The sequence below is a fragment of the Lacerta agilis genome, chromosome 6 (genome assembly GCF_009819535.1).
Source record: "Lacerta agilis isolate rLacAgi1 chromosome 6, rLacAgi1.pri, whole genome shotgun sequence".
Taxonomy (NCBI): domain Eukaryota; kingdom Metazoa; phylum Chordata; class Lepidosauria; order Squamata; family Lacertidae; genus Lacerta; species Lacerta agilis.
This window is the reverse complement of record NC_046317.1, coordinates 24,574,825-24,597,208: the sequence shown is the minus strand read 5'-3', so window position 1 is coordinate 24,597,208 and position 22,384 is coordinate 24,574,825. Positions and strand designations below refer to the sequence as shown.

At 44.7% G+C, this 22,384-nt stretch overlaps 1 long non-coding RNA gene across 1 annotated transcript; it reads left to right on the top strand.

The window, feature by feature from the left end:
• The first annotated feature begins 302 nt into the window (after positions 1 to 302).
• Positions 303 to 21,058, top strand: LOC117048170. Its single transcript, XR_004426811.1, has 3 exons — positions 303 to 820; positions 15,691 to 15,692; positions 21,045 to 21,058. It is a non-coding gene; the product is annotated as an uncharacterized LOC117048170 (long non-coding RNA).
• The last annotated feature ends 1,326 nt before the right edge of the window (positions 21,059 to 22,384 follow it).

The following is a 22,384-nucleotide window of genomic DNA, read 5'->3' as shown; positions in this document are numbered from 1 at the left end:
CGCAGTACTGCGCCTAAGATTTCAGATTAAAACTGCAGAGTGGAAGGAAAGGAGGACCCTTTTCTGCCTCCCCACTTCCAGCCACTCTCTGAAGACCAGAGAAGAAAACCTCTTAAGAATATTAGGGGGGGGGCAGGGAAAGGACTAGACCATGTGGGAAATGAATGTAATATTTTAGCTGCCGCTCATTCATTTTCAGCTTTGTATTCTTGCTATAGAAATGTGCACATAGATATTCCGTTGCTGCGCCCACAACCTTGGTTTAAGGTGCCATTTAGCTCCTCGTTTTCATATCTCAGTTTCTAACACTGCAAGTGATATAAGAGTGCTTTGAATGTATGACACAGATGTGACCTGTGTCTTAACCAGAAGAAACAAAAGTTGTGCCGGTGTTTGTGTTGTAGCTAATGTGCACTGTATCTGCCTGTGAATAAGGGCTGGTTTACACAAACATTAGTTGGACACACACACACACACACACACACACTTGCAATTGAAATTATTCAACCCCCATTGCAGATGTAAGACTGGAGAAGCCAGTATAAATTGTATTTTCAACTGAATTTGGGGGAACCACTAGAAGCATCCGTTGCGTTGAGCTATTTCCGCTTTCGTTGGACTTGCTTATTGCAAACGGCGGAACGTCTGTAAACCTTGATAATAAGCCCAATTTGCAACGGGGGTTGGATAATTTCAGTTGCACCCACACGCACCCCTACATGGAGGGACATTGGAATAACCACAATTTCTACGACGTTTTCATTAGTATTTTGTTTTGAGATTTGGGCCTGCCATGTTCTTCACATGCTGGGAGGTAAATGTACAGACAGTTGTTTGTAGCCAATAATAGTCCTGCTCAGTGTAGGCATTTTCATTAACTTCAATGGGCCAACTCTGAGTGGGGCTGGCTTTGGATACAGCCCAGAATCTTGGTCTTGCAGTTGTGTGAACCAATCCCCCAAACTGCTGCAGTCAGTGAAAGCATTCAGTCCAGACTACAGTTCTCTAGTCACTGACTTTGGAGAACTTCCATTAATTTCTCTGGAGTTTCTTCAAAACAAATGAATTAAGGAGTGAGCTTTCTTTAAAATGCCTCTTCCTCATGTATTGAAAGCATTTATTGTGGTTAACAGTGTCTTACATGTATTTTACAGCACATTCTATTTTCTAAACAGAAGTTGCAGATGCTCCTATTAGTGCTAGTTTTTAATGTTTTATAATTGTTTAAAATTATTGGGGGGGGTTTTAAATAAAAAAAATACATTGTCGTGTAATGTCATGATACAAGCTCAGGTATAAATGAATGTTCGACTTCTTATTTATATTTACTCTTTTGGTGTTTGTGCAAATCATGTGCAAAATCATGTTATCGGGGTATATTTGAAAAGTTCTTGTAAGGAAAATGCCATTTTCCTAATTCTTTCCGAGGTCAGGAAGTAATGTCAACAGAGAAATGCCATATGTAGTCCATCATTTTGCTTCATATATTACAAACATATATCTGCCCATAGTCAACCACATAAAACATTACAGCAAATCATGGTCATCTAGTCTGAATCGATTTTTAATTTGTAGTGGTGTAATTGTTGTAAGGGGTGTTTTGTCCTGGGGGAATGAGAAATGTAGTGGTTTTGAAAAACTGGGACAACATAATGAAAACAGTGTATTGAAATAAGTGTATTGAAACAGTCTGGAATTTGATCTTGATGCTGTTTTCAAAACCAAACCAGAGTCATTATACCGTCAGTTCACCCTCTAATGCATAAGCTTGTGTTCTGTCGTGCTACAGAAGGCACAGTGGGGCAGGGAGATGAAATAAAGTTTGTTCCAAATGTAGAATTTTGAGGCAAACGGTATTCGTTTCATCAAACTGTTTCTTCTGCATGCCTTTATTTCAAAAGTGAGTAACGTCTCATGTAGAGCTTTGTTTAAATTCATGTGTGTGGCACAAAAGGGAAAGGGTGGCTCCACCCACCTCTGGCCTTTGGCACCCACTGGTAGGTGACCCTCAGTAGGAAAAAAAATTGCCCACCCTTGCTTTGGTTCTTTCACCAAAAGGAGAGCCCCTTGGCCAGATGCCTGGGAACTAAAATGCATTGACCGTGGATCTTCTAAAGCAGGGGTCAGCAATCTTTTTCAGCCGTGGGCCTGTCCACCATCCCTCAGACCATGTGGTGGGCCGGGCTATATTTGGGGAGAGGAGAATGAATTCCTATGCCCCACAAATAACCCAGAGATGCATTTTAAATAAAAGCACACCTTCTACTCATGTAAAAACACACTGATTCCCAGACTGTCTATGGGCCGGATTTAGAAGGCGATTGGGCCGCATCCTGCCCACGGGCCTTAGGTTGCCTACCCCTGTTCTGAAGCGAGTGGTGAGTGACAAGAGGATGAAAATGGACACAACAGAGGCAGCCTCCTTTCTTTGTTGATGCAAAGTGTTCCTAAATCAAATGGGGGGGGATGAAAGTCTTACTAAAAGCTCTAATGAATGGGACGAATTGCCTATCACTTTCAGTGGATCTTGAGTGGGAGTAGAGCCCATGTGTGGGCATGCACAAATTTTATATATTTTTAAATTTTAATTGTTACTTATTTACTCTGGGACATCGGGTTAAGAACTTAATTCGTTCTGGAGGTCCGTTCTTAACCTGAAACTGTTCTTAACCTGAGGTACCACTTTAGCTAATGCGGCCTCCCGCTGCCATCGCCGCACAATTTCTGTTCTCATCCTGAAGCAAAGTTCTTAACCTGAGGTACTATTTCTGGGTTAGTGGAGTCTATCACCTGAAGCGTCTGTAACCCGAGGTACCACTGTATTAGATTTGTATACGGCCCTCCATCTGTAGATCTCAGGGCAGTTCACAATATAAAAACACAAAACACACAATAAAAATAAGAGCGGAAAAAACCACAAACTGATACGTCACTTTCCATCTTAATTTTCTCAATGTAATTTTGCCCCCAAACGGTAAGCATTAGATTCAAATAAATGCATTGCGGATTATGTGGTTACTGATTTCAATGGAGAGGGGCAAATGTAATTGAATGCTATTTTCTACCAGGATTTAAGTTGTGCTCGAACTCTGACCTGCTGAACAAGTCATGCATCCGGTTGACAGTGCATTGTAATGAAACAATACCCTGACATCATGGAGACGCTTCCAGGCCGAATCTGTTGTTCTTCCACTAAGAATAGCAGTAAGCATTTAGACAGATTTCCTGGATAGCTTGCGTGTTCATGCGTTCCTGTCCCTTGCTGACCTTAAAAAAAAACCAAAAAAAAAACAAACAAACCTGGGGTGAAAAGCTTCTTGTGTTTTGCAGTGATCCTCTCTTACTCAGCTTGGTAAATGGCCTTCCAAAAGGGTATGTGCCCATTTATCAGTTTGGGCCTTTCACTAGCTAGGTGTGACCAAAGTATAAGCTCCAGCTCCTGCGTTTACCTCTTAATGAGGCAGCATGCATTAAGAAGCCTCCCAGTGACTGTGTTGGCTGCCAGTCCCCTAGAGCAGCTAAGGGAGCTGTATCTTGAGATTCCCTTTCCAGTCCCTCCTCTCACTCTGTATATTATATCAGGAAATGGTCCCTGCTGCTTAGCTTGCTGTTGTTTGCTAGGGAAATTGACTCAGGACAGTAAGTTCATTCTTCCAGCCAAAAATAGCAACTTCTTGTTCCGAGGAAGGGGAGAAGCTTTGCAATTCTGTGAGGATGCATAAAATGTAGAGCAGGCTTCCTCAACCTCGGCCCTCCAGATGTTTTTGGCCTACAACTCCCATGATCCCTAGCTAGCAGGACCAGTGGTCAGGGATGATGGGAATTGTAGTCTCAAAACATCTGGAGGGCCGAGGTTGAGGAAGCCCGATGTAGAGCAAGAGATGAAGTGGAAAGCTGTTTAGTCATAGGACTGAGGGACAAATGCAATAATCCAGTTTGCATTCAAAGCAGACTAATAATAATAATAATAATAATAATAATAATAATAATAATAATTCTATTATTTGTACACCACCCATCGGACTGCGTTGCCCCAGCCACTCTGGGCAGCTTCCAACATACCGGTACATAAAAACATAATAAAACAAACATTCAAAAGCTTCCCTATACAGGGCTGCCTTCAGATGTCTTCTAAAGGTTATATATAGTTACTCATCTCCTTGATATCTGATGGGAGGGCATTCCACAGGGTGGGTGGCCACTACCTGGTTCCCTGTAGCTTCACTTCTCGCAGTGAGAAGGCCCTCAGTGCTGGATCTCAGTTTCGGGGCTGGATGATGGAGGTGGAGGTGCTCCTTCAGGTATACAGGACCGAGGCCATTTAGAGCTTTAAAGGTCAGCACCAGCACCTTGAATTGTGCTCGGAAACATACCTTGATCCAATGTAGGACTTTCAGGACTGGTGTTCCAGATCACAGCTTCAAGAGTCGCACTGTCGCAAATTTAGCACCACAGTCCTCCAGCCAAGTAATGTGTATGAGAAACTTATGCACAAGTGTGCAGGGGCGTACCCAGGATCAAAACTAGGGGGGGGGGGGCAAGCCATGGTCGTTCAGGTTCAATAACAAAAACAGCTTCAAAAAACAAAAACAGCTTCAAAAAACAGAAAAACTCCCACCCCCCAAACAAAAAGCCCCAAATGGCTGAAAAACTCAGTTTCCCAGGATCCTCAGTCCTCGCAAAGGAACTACTCACCATGCAAGGGAACTCAGTTTGCCAAGCTCCCTTGCAATGATGAATCCCGGCAACGATGAATTCGCCCCCTGACACTGTCCAAGCTTGCATCCCCATTTGACCAAGCAGGGTGCAGGCTAGGATCTGGTCTCTGATAGGCACGCCAGCTCTTTGTCAGCATGAGGGAGGGGGAAACAGCCGGCGCAACACACACACACACACACACACACACACACACACACACACACACAGAGTGGCCAACTGCCTCGGCAAGAGTGGAAGAGCTCAATTGTTATTGAGATTTTGGGAGGGGGAGAAAAACCAGTCTTGAGCTTTTACCCCCTTTTAGGCTGCCGATAAGCATTAAAAAATTTTTTTGCTTCGGGGGGGGGGCACCTGCCCCCCTGCCCCCCTGGGTACACCCATGCAAGTGTGCATAAAAATTGGTGGCCATCACTACTTCTTGTGGGAGTGTATTCCATACACGGGTTTGTTTGTTTTTTTACCACAGAAACCTTCATAAGAAAAGCTCTCATCTCCTAAACCTGTTCCTGACACAGGAGACCCAACCACTCCCCCATGGTCTACGGTCCCTGACCCACTGAATGCTTTAGCATATACCCCAGTTGCCCTCTCCCCAATCTTCTACCCTCCAACAGACTCCCCCCCTTCTCTTATTTTAACATGCCACATTTCAAGCAAGCTCGCATTGACCCAGTTATACTCCAGAGCATAGTTCACTAGGACAATGCTTCTGATGTTTAGCCCATGCACAATGTCTGAGACACACATCAGCCCTGAAGTTAACCTTATAGCTCTACAATAGCTGTATTATTTGGTCTTCACAAAGCCAGCGCTAGATTCTTGTCCATTCTTCTAAGCCAAGTTTCCATACATTCCGTTACGTTTTTTTCTTTAAAAATTGTATCATTTAGCGTCTTTCATCCATATATAGCTTGCATAAGATTAAGTTGTTTCTGTGGAACATCCGTCAGAATAACTTAGACAACATGTAATACTCGCTCTGCCTTGTTATTATACTGTTGGGTGTTGTTTAGTTGCTAAAAGACCCCTTGAGACAGTGCTTGACATATTAACTCCTAATGCTTGCCAAGCCTGCTTTTATAAGCAATTCAAAATTCCTAATAATTCCTGCAATATGTTCTTTTATAAATCCGATTACACAACAGGGGCCCAATACAGCTTATTACCGTAGATTTTTTTAAAGACAATTTCCTTTAATGACGCATCTTTGGTAAGCTTCCAGTGAAGCTAGATTAATTTGCAATGCAATCCACTTTTATTATACCATTGTTCAACCTATTTTGAGGCAACTAGGCAATAGCATTTATTTATTTATGCAGGGCATTTATTACCTGCTCTTCAGCCGAGGCTCTCGGGACTGTTTCCACAACAATAAACCTGATCAACGGACAGAGCCATTTGCAAAGAATAAAACCATACAATACAATGCAGTGAATTTCACAACAATTAAATACACACAAAAAGAAGGCAGCAATTACATTCTGGCATAGTAGAAGACCAATCATTCTCTCTGTTCCAACTGAATCAACAGAGATGGTTCAGGTGCTAGACGGGTGCCTTGAAGTGCTGATGGGCAATAAACTGAAGCTGAATCATGAAAAGAGAGAAGTGTTATGTGTTCCCGGTTCTTGGGCCCAAGGGATGGGCATGCAGCCTGTCCTGGATGGTGTTCCACTCCCCTGGAAGGAGCAGATCCATACCTTGGGGGTCCTCCTGGATCTAACACTATCACTGGAGGTTCAGGTGACTGTGACTGGCTATTTCCAGCTATGTTGGACATAGATTACCTACCTCATGCTCTGGTAATTTTCAGATTGGATTATTGTGTTCTAAGTGAGATGGCCCTTGGAGACGACTCAGAAAGTTCAAAGGGTCCAAAACGCAGCTGCCAGTTACCGGCTGGGGTTCCAGTCAGAACCTACATAACTCCCCATTTTAAAGCAGCTGAACTGGTTAGTTGCCAGTTTGTTTCAGGGTCCAATTCGAGATGCTGTTTACATTGCTCTTAAAAGCCCTCAGCACTTAGCCCCCAATATCTGAAAGATTTCCCCTTTGCTATAGACCCTCTCAAGTATTAAGATCAGCAGAGGAGGCCCTCTTGCTAGTTCCACTACCTTCTTGTTTGGATGGTGGCAGACTGGAGAGGAACTTCTTCTCTGTGGCAGTCCCCAAGCTGTGGAATTTCCTCACCACAGAGGTGCATCCGACACCTTCCTTGTTTAGTTCTCATCACATACTGAAGATGCATTTCTTTACCCAAGCCTTTGACACGTGAGATATTTGTAGGATCCATCCCACTCTTCGGATCATAAATTGCTTTAACCAGTCTTATTTTTCTAGAAAAAGTGGTGCTATGAACGCCTCCCTTGTTCTCTTATAATGGCAATGGCACTCACCTAAGACGTGCCGGAACAGAGTTCTGGTGAGTTCCGGCTGAAAAGAAAGCCCTGGTTTTAACTGGTTTTTAATCTTATGTTTTTATATTGCTGCGATCCACCCTGAGAACATATCGGAACGGATGGGTATCCCACTTCTGCTATGCGACACTTGCCCAATAATATGATCACATTGGGAAATCATTGCAAAACTACAAATAAAGCAGAGTGATGTGTCCAGTATAAATCAATCAATCAACCAATCACTAATGCACTGTTATTGCGTCAAAGATACGTTGCAGAATACACCTGCTAATGAGCACCTGTCTGAAGGGACACTCACTTATTACCTTTTGGGGACCAACTCTGATTGAGTCAGAATCTTGATGCCTGCATTTGCTGAATGTCTGGATAAGTCCCCGCCCCGTCCCCATGCCCCAGTTGTTATATCTCTTTTTTCAATTACAGGTAGGTAGCCATGTAGGTCTGCCATAGTCAAAACAAAATAAAATAAAAAATTCCTTCCAGTAGCACCTTAGAGACCAACTAAGTTTGTTCTTGGTATGAGCTTTCGTGTGCATGCACACTTCTTCAGATGCACACTTTTTTCAATGTTTGTCTTTCCACCCTTAAAAAAAAAAGAGCCTCTCTTCCCCCCCCCCCCCTTTGCCGGGTTTATGAAGTTTTTCTTAGGTTTAGGAAGGGGTCAGAATAGCAAACCTGAAGAGCTTCAGAGAAAGAATGAAAGGTTATATTTATTTATTTTCCAAGCCATGGGACGAACTGGAACAGGATGAGATTAAAGTAAACAATGAAATAAGATGGGAGTCTGACTAATGGGGAAATCACGGCAGTAATGGAAATTGATTGCAAAGGAAAAGAAAGGGAGCGGAAGAAGAGAAAAACAACACTCTTATCCTAAGGCCAAGAGGAAGTTATATTGTCCTGAATGATCTGGTTTCAAAAGAAGCAAGGAGCAAGCTCAGTTTTGTTTTAAAGCGATTTATTTTTAATAGAGACAGTATCTCAGCATAAAGGCCAAGCCGTAGTCATCCAGCCTGCAGAAACCAGGCTAAATGCATGCACACATAAAGGGTACATCCTGGTGGGTTCATAAGATTTCAGTTTTAGATACTGAATGCACAGGAAGGAATGTGGATGAAAAGGAACATTTCATTCATGAAGCAATTCTGGGAGAACGGAGGCACTTCTTTTAGGGGCAACTGAGTAAGGACCATAGCTCAGTGGGACAACACATGCATTGCAAACAGAAGACCCCCAGATTCAATGCCTGGTCTTAATACAGGCCCACATGGACCCGTAGACTGCCTTCCAAGCCAAAACAGAGCAAAAGAAGTTAATGGGAGACAAAGAATTGGCCACAGAAGACTGATCAGCTGTTTGGATGTCTAGAGAGGCTTAGGGCTATACGGAGACTGGTGAGAAGAAGCTGGTAGGGAAGGTTCTACAAGGGAAGAACCATAGCTCAGTGGTGCAGCTTCTCCTTTGAATGCAGAAGCTCCCAGGTTCAGACCTCAGCATCTCCAGGTGGGGCTGGAAAGGACCCCTGCCTGAAATCCCCAGCAGCAGCTACCAGTCAAGGTAGGCAATGCAAAGCTGGAAAAACAAAGGGTCCATCCACCTGGCCCTGAGGACTCTCCCCAGGCCATGTCCCTTGCTGTCACTGATGATGATGATGATTGGGTGGGTTTCTCATGCATCTACTCACACACTTGCACACTGTCCTGTTAACCATGCACCACAATAGACACCCAGAGAATAGCAGAAGAGTGGCTTTATTATGCAGCTGATGAACAGGACTAGTTCTGAGGCCAGCTTACACAGAACTGAACTGGTAGAGGGCTTTAACACACACAACAGAAATCCCACCCAGTGAGTCATACAACGGTTGCAGTTATTATTTTCTGAACCCCCTTTCACACACCATATACTACAGAACCCGTTCCATGCCCTCCTCAAGGCCTTTTACCCAACTGCAATGTGCCTTTGAATTGCTGTAATGCCTCTTGCTTCATACCCTCCAACATTTCTCCAGTGAAAATAGGGACATGCTAAATTATTATGATTATCATTACCCCACACATCTGACTGGGTTGCCCCAGCCACTCTGGGCAGCTTCCAACATATGTAAAAACATAATAAAAACATTAAACATTTAAAATACTTCCCTATACAGGGTTGCCTTCAGATGTCTTCTAAAGATTATATAGTTACTCATGTCCTTGGCTCGGGGGTTAAATAACTCCATACCCTCCAACAGTTTTCTGATGAAAATAGGGACATCCTAAGGAAAAGCAGGACATTCTGGGATCAAATCAGAAACTGGGACGGGTTCTGTAAATCTGGGACGTCCCTGCAAAATAGGGACACTTGGAGGGTCTGTCTTCTGAGTACCCCTTTCCCTGTGCCACAGTTTCTTCCATTTCTTTCTTGTTCCCCTGACAGAAATACCATGCTGAAGGAAATGGCACACACCCTGACAGGAAAGGGTGGCTATTTTTAGACTTCCTCTATTGAATCGAATAGTTGGCAGCTTCCGACAGCACCTAGCTGGTATATGCTGATCAAAAGTTTCAGGATGGACACGATTCACCACACATTTTGGGTCTGAGGTAGAATGCCTCTAAGTGAAAACCCGTGGCAGAGTGTTCCATTTGCAATGTACAATGAGATATCGTTGTGAATTTGATTCGAAAGTGTAAAAGCACAAGAACTCCTGGAAAGGCTGCAAGGCTATATAATCTTAGAATTTGCCTTGGCCAAGAAAGAACCCCGAACTTCTGAATTTGCCCCTACGCTACACTACTGGTGACCACTAATAACTGGGTAACCCTTTGCCAGAGATGCGGCTAACCAGGCTTGCAGGAGTTAACAACAACCAAGATGTTGTGTAAGTTGCTGGGCACATGCCCAAAGTGAAGAATTAGATGATTGCACTGAAACACAGGTTGTTATAAATGCAACGGTTCCCTGTACAATTTCCTGAAAGCCTCCCTTTTTTCCCCTTCAAATGCCAAGCAAGTACCTTAATTAGTCAAGAAGAGGCTAAAGCATGAGCAGATCATATAAATGGAAGAAATATGACTGCATCACTTTTGGTTGGAAATAATCCTAAATCACTCCAATGCACATAATAACTGCACGCTCTTAAACCTCTGCACTGGTGATCATCAAAAAGTTATGGCATGATTAAGAAGATGCAGAACATCATTTTATCAGAACGTTCAGAACATCCGCTGAAAACCATAATTTCTGATCTTCAGGGTAGGATGCCAGACCTTCTGTAACTAAAACAGCAGCAACCATTTTAGGGAAGTATCAGGTAAGCCCAAATTTCCGGGAGTAAAGTATCGAGGCAGGTATTGTTTGGGGGGCGATGTCATGTGGACTACATGAATGAATTGGAGCTCAAACAGGTACAAACACACAGTAAACTTTAGTATGGACAGCCCATAGTCTCTACCTACTTTCCAGAATGGTCTTACAGGCAAAAGAAGACCGTTCCATTGCTTTTTCCTGGGTGAATGGTCCCTGCCTTATGAACTCCACCCCCTTCGTTGCAGTCCTTGTCTTTCCCTACTGAGTAGATATTTAAGAAGTCATGTTGCCAATGTCTCATATTTTCAAAGGCCTGTCCTTCCCCCACTTTTTTGTACTCTGAGCAGCTCTGGAAATAAACAGTTTGCTTCCTTTCTCCTCCCAGTGGGACCAAGTGATAGCCCATGGGGAAAGGAGACTGGGGGGGGGGGGAGTTTCCTCTTTCTAAGATGGAAAACAAAGATTATGCAAAGGCTTTGGGGCATGACTCACATTAAACACTGACCTCCAGTGATGCTCGGGATGATTCAGCACTCCAGCCTAAGCACATACAGTATGTTTGGAAGTCATTCTATTGGCATTTCAAGAAAGTTATACATGGCTATCACTTCTTGCTGGGCTTTATGTAACAGTGGTCTGAATTTTAGTTTCCCATTTGTTCCATATTCTAACTTCTGGAGAGGGATTAGAAGTACCAACTCTCTCTTTTTTTTGGGGGGGGGAGAGGGGATTTGATTAGAATTTTTTACTTATTGATGTGTTGTGTCTCTGTGTGTGTCGCTCTCTCTCTCTCTCTCACTCACAACCCAGGAGGTTTCAGTCTAGGGTGGAGTCTGACTGTCCTGGCACAGAGTCCACAGAAAATACTATTTCCCTGTGAAGTGTACACTCACACAGTTGAATTACTTGGAGAAGCTCTGTCACCAAGCCATACACACGACCACAGATCACCACCACAACACCATCCATTCCATCCCTGTGCTGCCATTTTGAAACACACAAACACATGTTAACTCAACAGGCTCAGCCAAGACTACAGATCAAGTCACATATATTCATGATACGATAGAGAGATTTGGCTCCTTAAACTGACATGAGTGGAAAGCCTCTGCCCGTTTGAGAGATGGAGAACAACGGTACCTGATTTCTCTCACATACAGATACACAGCATTTCTCTCTCAGTCACAAAGATAAACCACATGCTAATGTAGGGTTATACTATACAGTTTGTACTTCAGATGGATGGCTAAATTTAAACCCCACCAGTCTATTACCCTTAGTATCGCAAGATTGTCATGAGAGCGCTTGGAGTAAAATTATCAACCAAAAGTTTCACTTTTCTGATTTATCACCACAACAGTTATTAACACCGGGCTTCAGTAAAGCAAATAATTTAGACAGAACCTACACCGGCACCCTATTTGCAAAATTTAACAGTTCCAAAGTACAGACACGCTTTCACTTACACAAGATTAAATATACTGCCTTCAGCTGTACTTGAGGGTCAATTTCAAAAAAATTCCACTGGAAAAAGGTGTGCTGTTGATATTTTAGGTTGCCTATAGGTTTAAATCAGGGATAGGGAACCTACAGCCCACCAGACGTTGTTGACTCCAACTCCCATCATCCCTGATCACCGGCCACATTGGCTGGGGCTGACTGACGGGAGTTGCAGCTTGCCTTGTTTCTTTTTGAAAAATTAACAATAAGCTTTCTGTGCCTCCCCCCGCCCCCACCCGCTGCTAGCAGCAAGAAAAAAGTATCTGCTCTATGTCAACTTTTTATCTGCCTCTTTCTAAATTCCACACTGCATTACATATGCTCCGTAATTCAATTTACATTTGAAAAGAAATATATGAGAAATTAATTGGCAAGGCAGCGTCAACATGCTCTACTGCAAGGACTCCAAGGGGAAAGGATGGGAATAGGCGGGTGGAGTCATTGGCGAGGCAAGGAAACAGGCACACTTTCCATTACCTCAGCATATGTGCATCTCTGGAGTCAGGGAGAAGGGCCAAAGACCATTGTGGGAGACTGACATATTTCATTTCAGCGAGGCAATATGCCGTTCTTGATTTGTAGATCTGCAAGTCCGTGCTGCGCCTTGCACAACTTACAGCAAGGTGGCCTTCCAGCACACAATAAAGGGAAACTCAAGACAACTGCATTAAGGACACTACAGGGCAGGACTGCAGCCAAAGCAGGGTTTACATTACAATGTAAACAACTGGGGAGACAGTCAGGATAAAATGTGTGCTCTTCTTGTTCATTGCCTAAGAACAGCAAAAAGTTTGTGTAATGGGGTACCCCTTGTCCTATCAGGCAGGACATATGTCTGGATTTTCCCAGGCATAGCTGGCAACATTTCTGTCCTGATTTTCACTATAATATAGGGCAGCCTGATTTGAAATATGGCAACCCTATATTAGGAGGGGACCAGAGCCATACCCTTGGCTGGGTGGGTTGTGGGGAAAATATTCCTAGCCGTCACGAAGAAGGGAAATGCTCTCCCTAGTGCAGCAGAATTTCCAGTGTACAAAGCAGTCTGGTTGCATAGTCTCATTTCATTGAGACTATGAGACTACCTGCCCGCGGACTGTCTCACCAAAGTGGTGCATGCTCTGGTTATCTCCCGCTTGGACTACTGCAATGCGCTCTATGTGGGGCTACTTTTGAAGGTGACCCGGAAACTGCAATTAATCCAGAATGCGGCAGCTAGACTGGTGACTGGGAGTGGCCGCCGGGACCACATAACACCGGTCCTGAGAGATCTGCATTGGCTCCCAGTATGTTTCCGAGCACAATTCAAAGTGTTGGTGCTGACCTTTAAAGCCCTAAACGGCCTCAGTGCTGTATACCTGAAGGAGCGTCTCCACCCCCATCATTCAGCCCGGACACTGAGATCCAGCGCCGAGGGCCTTCTGTCGGTTCCCTCACTGCGAGAAGCAAAACTACAGGGAACCAGGCAGAGGGCCTTCTCGGTAGTGGCGCCCGCCCTGTGGAACGCCCTCCCATCACAGGTCAAGGAAATAAACAACTACCTGACATTCAGAAAAAAACCTGAAGGCAGCCCTTTTTAGGGAAGTTTTTAATGTGTGATATTTTTGTATTTGATTTCTGTTGGAAGCCGCCCAGAGTGGCTGGGGAAATCCAGCCAGATGGGCGGGGTACAAATAATAAATATTATTATTATTATTATTGCTAAACTGAGATGTAAAAAGTCAGTTTACAGGTTGCAATATGGCAGCCTTAATATGCAGGTGTTTTCCATTTGCTACTTGTACACATATTTTTCTGGACTTCTCGTCCAGTCTTGAAAACTAAAGATGGACAAAATTCTTGGGACATATCGTATAAAACAACAAAATCTTCCACAGTGACGTGGTCAACTGTGATGCATTTTTGAAGTTACAGTAACACCTGGTTTCTGTAGGCACGTGATTGCTTTGTTAGCATTGGAAAGCTACTTATTTCTGCATTTTGAATGCATGCACCTTCTTACACAAGCTGGCCTATGGTATCCAGTCCCATAAAAAGATTATGGGATACAAATGCTGCTAGACCCAGAATATTTGCATTTCTCCCCCCCCCACTGCCCCCAGAGCCTGTTCTGGCTTGGATTTGAAACAAACGTAACAACCAATATTGCCAGACTAATTAAACATTACTCTGCTTCAACCTGAAGAGAATCAAAACAAACGTTCAATAATTGTATCCCAAAGGTACCTGGAATCAACCCTGAAGGGGGATGTGACGGATGTGTGGTTGATGTTGCTAGGAAACAGCCGTAAGCAGTGAAGGCACAAAGTCTGAAAGGGAGCATCATTAATGGGACTTTTCTATTAGCTAGCAAAATGCTTAGCGACTGCAAGGGTGAGTATCATGATGGGATGGTACCAGAAAAAGAGGAGAGGGTAAAAGAGAGAGGATAAGGTGAGGACAGAGTGAATACTTACCCACTGAGGTGCTCTTTACATGTTTGCCCAATTGCTCCTCCACGATACAGCTGAAGGTTTCAGTGACCCAACTGTATGAGGCGGGGCTGATTGCATCAGTCTCTTTCCCACAGAATTGGCACCATCTCCTAGAGGGGAGACAATTCTATTGGAAAGGCCCATGGGATTGACTCCATCCACCTGGCTGAGTCACTTAAACTAGGGTCAGGGCTGATGGATGTTGTAGTGCAGTAAGATCTGGAGGGCAGTGGCAGAACGTGGGTTGCCAGTGCCCAGAGCCGTGCAGAGGGGGCAGATGGGTGGGAAGCAAGCAAGTGGAGTATGCATGTGCATTCAACTGCGTCCGCATCACCCAGGAGATCATGGTTGCATAGATAGGAAAACGAGAGTCATTCTGTTGTCTGGAGAGGTCACTTCCTGGTTCTCATAGATAAGCTGTTTTCAACGGAGTCTGGCGACGAGCCAGAGGATTTATCACCACTGCTAAAAATCCTGTTTACTTGTTCCGTGTTACCTCTATTATAAGGTAAATCCAGTGTCCTGTGTTTTTATCATTAGATATAACAATGTCCCATATCTAGATCTTTATCCACATCTTTGTCACAGGCTGCGTACACACTATGCCTTTGAAACCCATTCAAAGCACATCCTTTCCCTCAGAGAATTCTGGGCGCTGTGGCTTGAATTGCAAATCTGTGAGGGATAAATACAGTGCCCAGAATCCTTTGAGGGAAAGAATGTGTTTTGAATGTGCTTTAAAGGTATACACAGTCTTGGGATATATATGAAACAAATTTGAGCTTCCTGGGTAATGTTGAAGGGCTTTCACTATTTTAGCATCCACTTCATTTCACATTTTGAGACTGCCATGTTCAGTTTTGTTTGGAATATGTCAAAGTGGTGTTGTATGCCCCCCCCCAATCTGCAAGATTCCAAGGGGTCCCAGGGTCCCAGGTTTCCTTTTGGAAATGAGGTACAGTGAAAACTTTATGATATACGGTTTCTTTATATACAACCCGACGCTGCGATGGAGGGGTTCACAGCATTTACACCCCAAAGGGGTCTTTTTTCTCCCATATCCTCAGCCCTGGATTCCAGCAGAAAGCAAAACATTGTGCTCTGCTTTCCTGCATTTACAGCCTGCAACCTTTTCCCCTAGGTCACCTCACCACCAACTTTAAAACTCTCATTTTAAACTCTGCCTTTGCCTTTTAACTAACTTCTGACCCACTTGCTGTCTGCCTCTGCATGGTTTTCTTAATGGGATATTTCCTTTGTTTTCTTAATGGCTCATCTCCCAGGCGTTTACCTCATGAGGAAGCTGGCCTGGCTTATTTAGCATTTAACCTTTACTGTGTCCAGAGATTAAGTGGCTGGCACTCACAAACTCATAACGGTATCCTCTTCCACCTTCTCATGTTATCATGAGTGAAGATAATCTAACAGTAACAGTGGTAGGAAACGTTCTGATTCATCAGAGTTATTTGTAAACGGGGGGGTGGGGGTGGGTGGGTATCCAATTTGTATCCTTTTTGTCTTACAGGATGATCTGGCTGAGATAAGATAAATAAGATAATGAATCAGCAGAGGTGCCCTTTCTCATTCCTTCATTTTCTGTTTACACAGTCCACAACTGCTTCTGAGTAATTTGCTCTTGCTTTTGTGTGCTCCTTCTGTGTACTGCCCCATATTCATGTCAGAATTTATTTTCCATGCCATCCTTAATCATCAAAATTAATAGGGGGTAAAAGTGCAGAGTCGTCATAAGTCTATTTGCTAATACGCTCATCATCTCTGTGCAAGGCAGACAGGATTCTAAGAACTATCTGATTTCTACCCCCACCCCGGCTTCTGCTTTTCATCAACAGGAAATGCAATAAAAGGAGGCGCTGTCCTTTCTGCATTCTGACCAGTGGTTTGTTTTGAACTTTTAAATGGGCCATGAGCTATGGTTTATAATTTTAAGAAAGTGGCTGAGATTAAGCTGGAGTCACGTTGAAAAGCCACTGGGTCTACTGATCAGTGTATTCGTATACATGCCTTCCAACATTCCTCAGAAGAAAATAAGGACATTTCTCACTCCCCTACAACTGACCCTCCTCAACCCTGCATTTTTGTTGCCCCCCCCCACCCGCAGAGCATTTCCACCACCAACATCACACATACCCTCCACTGTCCCAATAAGAAACCTTAAACTCAATTCTATTTTATTCTTTGGTTGATTTACAAAAAGAAACGCACACACCAATAAATAAATTTTAGAAAGGGGGCAAGATTAGACGTGGACACACAAAGTTTTTATTTTTTTATTTTTTAGTCAAGACTCCTTGCACTCGGCAAGTTAAGTATGCATAAGCCCGTTATTAATTTTGCTGTTCATAGCTTTGACAGCACTGGGTGAAACCTTAGGGTGCAAGGAGGCAACGTTCTGAACAGGAGATGAGCAGATTTTATAACCCTGTTCTAAAATGCGGAAATCATAGAACGGTAGAGTTGGAAGGGACCCTGAGGAACATCTAGTCCAACCCGCTGCAGTGCAGGAATATGCAGCTGTCTCATATGGGAATCGAACTTGCAACCTTGGCATTATCAGCACCATAGGTGCCAACTCCTTGGGGTCCTGGGTGCCCGAGCACCCACAAAATTCCCCATGAAGGGGCCGAGCACGCACAAGTTTCGGTGCTAGGGCCATGCACACCGCATGGCACCCATGGCCCCGGGCACCCACAGTCATGGGGCCAAGCTGGCACCCCTGATAATCACCCTGTCCTAACCAACTAATAATAATAATAATAATATTTATTATTTGTACCCCGCCCATCTGGCTGGATTTCCCCAGCCACTCTGGGCGGCTTCCAACAGAAACCAAATACAACAATATCAAACATTAAAAACTTCCCTAAAAAGGGCTGCCTTCAGGTTTTTTCTGAATGTCAGGTAGTTGTTTATTTCCCTGACCTGTGATGGGAGGGCGTTCCACAGGGCGGGCGCCACTACCGAGAAGGCCCTCTGCCTGGTTCCCTGTAGTTTTGCTTCTCGCAGTGAGGGAACAGACAGAAGGCCCTCGGCGCTGGATCTCAGTGTCCGGGCTGAATGATGGGGGTGGAGACGCTCCTTCAGGTATACAGGACCGAGGCCGTTTAGGGCTTTAAAGGTCAGCACCAACACTTTGAATTGTGCTCGGAAACGTACTGGGAGCCAATGCAGATCTCTCAGGACCGGTGTTATGTGGTCTCGGCGGCCACTCCCAGTCACCAGTCTAGCTGCCGCATTTTGGATTAATTGCAGTTTCCGGGTCACCTTCAAAGGCAGCCCCACATAGAGCGCATTGCAGTAGTCCAAGCGGGAGATAACCAGAGCATGCACCACTTTGGTGAGACAGTCCGCGGGCAGGTAGGGTCTCAGCCTGCGTACCAGGTGGAGCTGGTAGACAGCTGCCCTGGATACAGAATTAACCTGCGCTTCCATGGACAGCTGTGAGTCCAAAATGACTCCCAGGCTGCGCACCTGGTCCTTCAGGGGCACAGTTACCCCATTCAGGACCAGGGAATCCTCCACACCTGCCCTCCTCCTGTCCCCCAAGAACAGTACTTCTGTCTTGTCAGGATTCAACCTCAATCTGTTAGCCGCCATCCATCCTCCAACCGCCTCCAGGCACTCACACAGGACCTTCACGGCCTTCACTGGTTCTGATTTGAAAGAGAGGTAGAGCTGGGTATCATCCGCATACTGATGAACACCCAGCCCAAACCCCCTGATGATCTCTCCCAGCGGCTTCATATAGATATTAAAAAGCATGGGGGAGAGGACAGAACCCTGAGGCACCCCACAAGTGAGAGCCCAGGGGTCTGAACACTCATCCCCCACCACCACTTTCTGAACACGGCCCAGGAGGAAGGAGCGGAACCACTGTATAACAGTGCCTCCAGCTCCCAACCCCTCTAGCCGGTCTAGAAGGATGTTATGGTCAATGGTGTCAAAGGCCGCTGAGAGATCCAGCAGAACTAGGAAACAGCTCTCACCTTTGTCCCTAGCCCGCCGGAGATCATCGACCAGCGCGACCAAGGCGGTTTCAGTCCCATGGTGAGGCCTGAATCCCGATTGGAAGGGATCCAAATGGTCCGCTTCTTCCAGGCGTGCCTGGAGTTGTTCAGCAACCACCCTCTCAATCACCTTGCCCAAGAATGGTAGATTTGAGACTGGGCGATAGTTGGCCATATTGGCCGGGTCTAAAGATGTTTTTTTAAGAAGCGGTTTAATGACCGCCTCTTTCAGCGGGGCTGGGAAGGCTCCCTCACAGAGGGAAGCATTCACCACCCCGCGCAGCCCATCGCCCAGCCCCTCCCGGCTAGCTTTTATAAGCCAGGATGGGCAAGGATCAAGGAGACAGGTGGTTGGTTTCACTCGTCCAAGCAGCCTGTCCACATCCTCGGAGGTAACAGACTGAAATTGATCCCACGCAACTGGACTAGACAGGACTCTGGCACTCTCCCGCCCTGGCCCTGCTCCCACGGTGGAGTCTATCTCTTTCCGAATCTGAGCGATTTTATCTGCAAAAAACTTTGCAAACGCATTGCAGGAGATCTTGGGGTCCCTACCAGGCCCCGATGACGAAGGTGGCTCCGATAGATTCCGAACCACCTGAAAGAGTCTCCTGCTGCTATTTTCCGCAGATGCAATAGAGGCGGTGAAGAAAGTCTTCTTCGCCGTCGCTATCGCCACTTGGTAGGCTCGACGTTGAGCTCTAACCTGTGTTCGGTCGGATTCAGAATGGGTTTTCTGCCACCGGCGCTCTAGCCGTCTCAACGATTGTTTCATCGCCCTCAGCTCCGGGGAAAACCACGGGGCTGTCCGGGCTCCATGCAACCGGAGAGGGCGCTTCGGAGCCAAACAGTCAATAGCCCTGGTTAGCTCCACATTCCAGCGGGCCACCAGGGAATCGGCTGAAAGGCCATCAACATGGGATAAAGTATCCCCTACCACTCTCTGGAAACCATTTGGATCCATTAAGTGGCGGGGGCGGACCATCCGAATTGGTCCCACCTCCCTGCAGAGGGGAAGGGTTGCGGAGAAGTCCAGTTGTACCAGGAAGTGATCTGACCAAGGCACTTCTTTAGTTTCACTTTTTTTTAATGTCAGATCACCAACATCCATAGAGGTGAATACCAGGTCTAAGGCATGTCCTCGGCTATGAGTTGGACCAGACTTATTCAGGGACAGCCCCATGGAGGCCATGCTTTCCACGAAGTCCCGAGCGGCCCCTTGTAAGGTCGTGTCGGCATGGATGTTAAAATCCCCTAGGACGACCAAACTAGGTGACTCCAGGAGAACATCCGCCACGACCTGAAGCAGCTCGGGCAGGGAATCCTTGGTGCAGCGGGGAGGTCGGTACACCAAAAGGAATCCTGTACTGCCCCTATTGCCCAACTTCCAGAACATGCACTCAGAGAACTGGGTCTTCCCAATAGGACGCCTGGTGCAAACTAATGACTTCCTAAAAATCACTGCAACCCCCCCTCCCCGCCCAGATGGCCTGGGTTGCTGTGCGTAAGAGAAACCTGGTGGACAAGCAGCGGCAAGGACAGGCCCATCCGCTTCATCCAACCAAGTCTCTGTTACACATGCCAGGTCAAGTCCACCATCCACAATCAAGTCGTGGATGGCAGTGGTTTTATTCAACATTGACCTGGCATTGCACAGCAGCATCTTCAGGTCATGTGGGTATCCCTTGCTGAATCCAGTATCCGTCCGGTCAGGACCAGACCCGGAGGCTATTAACTGAGCTATTAACTGAGAATTAACTTCAATCAGCAGTTTACTGAACTTCTGACTTTTGAAGAGTTCAGTGTGACTCAAAAACAAATTATATCGGGACAGAAGTCGACCCCAGGGATGGAGAACCTATGGTACTCCAGGTGTTGCTGGAATACAACTTCCATCATCCCTGACCCCTGGCCCCGTGACCGGGGCTAATGGGAGTTGGAGTCCAACAACATCTGGAGGAACCACAGGTTCCCTGTTCCTACAGTGATGTAATGTAACTTGCTCTGTAGATAACATTTTGCTGACCAAGAACACCACTGCCTGTACAACAGTTTTTCAGAGATGCAGCAAAGCCCCCTAGTGTCCATTATATGGACTTATCTGGACACACACACATTTCCCTGCTTCTGATGACTGAATAGGAATCTGTATCACAGCTGTATCACAGAATCACAGACCTGCAAGGAATCTCAAAGATGACGGGCTGAATCTTTCAAAACTGCACTGATTTTAACCATGGGTCTAACAACTGCAACTGCAATGATTTCGGTTTGTTTGTTTCTTAGAATTCATAAGCAATGATAAGTGCAATGCTGCTTGTTTCAAATAATTCGTCACAACTAGAAGATCTTGCTCCTTAGATATTTTACTGGACCTTCAAACAGGGCAACTTTAACAAAGTCAACTCCTTATTTCCTTTGCTTACATTGGGTCTTCATCGTTGACAACTCACCTTTTCCAAGTAATTTTGTCACCAAATATTTTTTTTTCTAAAGCCTTTGGGATGTCCATTGCAAGCCTTTGCTCAGAAGCTTTAATAACTATAACATATGATTTGGATGGAACAAATAGCATATAAAATAGTATTTTATACCAATGTTATTCTGTCTAGATGCATTCATTTTATTTTCTGAATTACTCACATTGATATACTTAGTGGTCCAATATATAAGAGATCAGAGTCATGCCCATCTAAGTCTTTTTCTGTAACCCAAGTCAGAGGTTGACCCCCACTTTAAAAAACAACAACAGTCAAGAGCTTCATAAAATAATTCTATCCAGTGTCTAAACACCAGACTTTGATAGAGTCATTAATAGATACCCTTCATTATCACCAATATTTCCTCACTGAAAACTTTATATGTATTTATGTCACCCAGATTACATTCAACAGTTTATTTACGTTTTCTGATATTTTACTCTTTTCAATTAAATCCGGTTGGTTTATAATCTATCTACGGGACCACTTCAAGCAGATGAAAACATTAGCAGGATTTTAATCTCACTTGTAATGTAAGAAACGTTATGGACAATATGGATTGATATAAAAAAATAGACTATGGAATAATATGCAGTTTTAAATGTTAACAATAGGACCCATGAAGGGGATGTGGGAAGTCTTGAGATTCAGAGTAATCTCTATATATAGATATGTATTTGAATTGTTATAAAATTATATTTGTAAAACTAAATAAAAATGATTTCAGAAAAGAAGGATATTTAAAGAATGAAGTGTTCAGTTGTTTTGCTAACATTAAAATTAATGTTTTAATTGGGAGAAGGAATGATAGTGGGGTGTAAGAAGAAGTGTTCGAATGATCCTAGGCTTGCCATACGTCAGGAAAATTCCTGACATGTCCTGGTTTCCGTGTGTAAAAATGGTGTCAGGGGGGATTTTGCTGAATCGGCAAAATGTCAGGGAAAACCTGGATGTATGGCAATGTGATGGAAAAAGCAGCAGAAACAGCCGAAATAGCTTAAAATCACTATTTTGGGGGTAGGTTGTCAGGAATTTATATGGCAACCCTAAAAGATCCATACTTTTTGCCTATATAACAGTGGTACCTCGGGTTAAGAACTTAATTCGTTCTGGAGGTCTGTTCTTAACCTGAAACTGTTTTTAACCTGAAGCACCACTTTAGCTAATGGGGCTTCCCACTGCCACTGTGCCGCCAGAGCACAATCTGTTCTTATCCTGAAGCAAAGTTCTTAACCCGAGGTACTATTTCTGGGTTAGCAGAGTCTGTAACCTGAAGCGTCTGTAACCTGAGGTACCACTGTACTTCAAGTCTTACTGTGTATTAAAACAAAATAATAACACTGGACAGTAGAGGGAGCTCTTTGAGAAGAAGAAAACGTTACTGTTCTCTGAAACCATTATTCAGTGGTATAGCTCTAAGTCTCCATTTTTAAGTACCTCAGAGATACAGAAAGTGATCAGAAGTCGGTCAC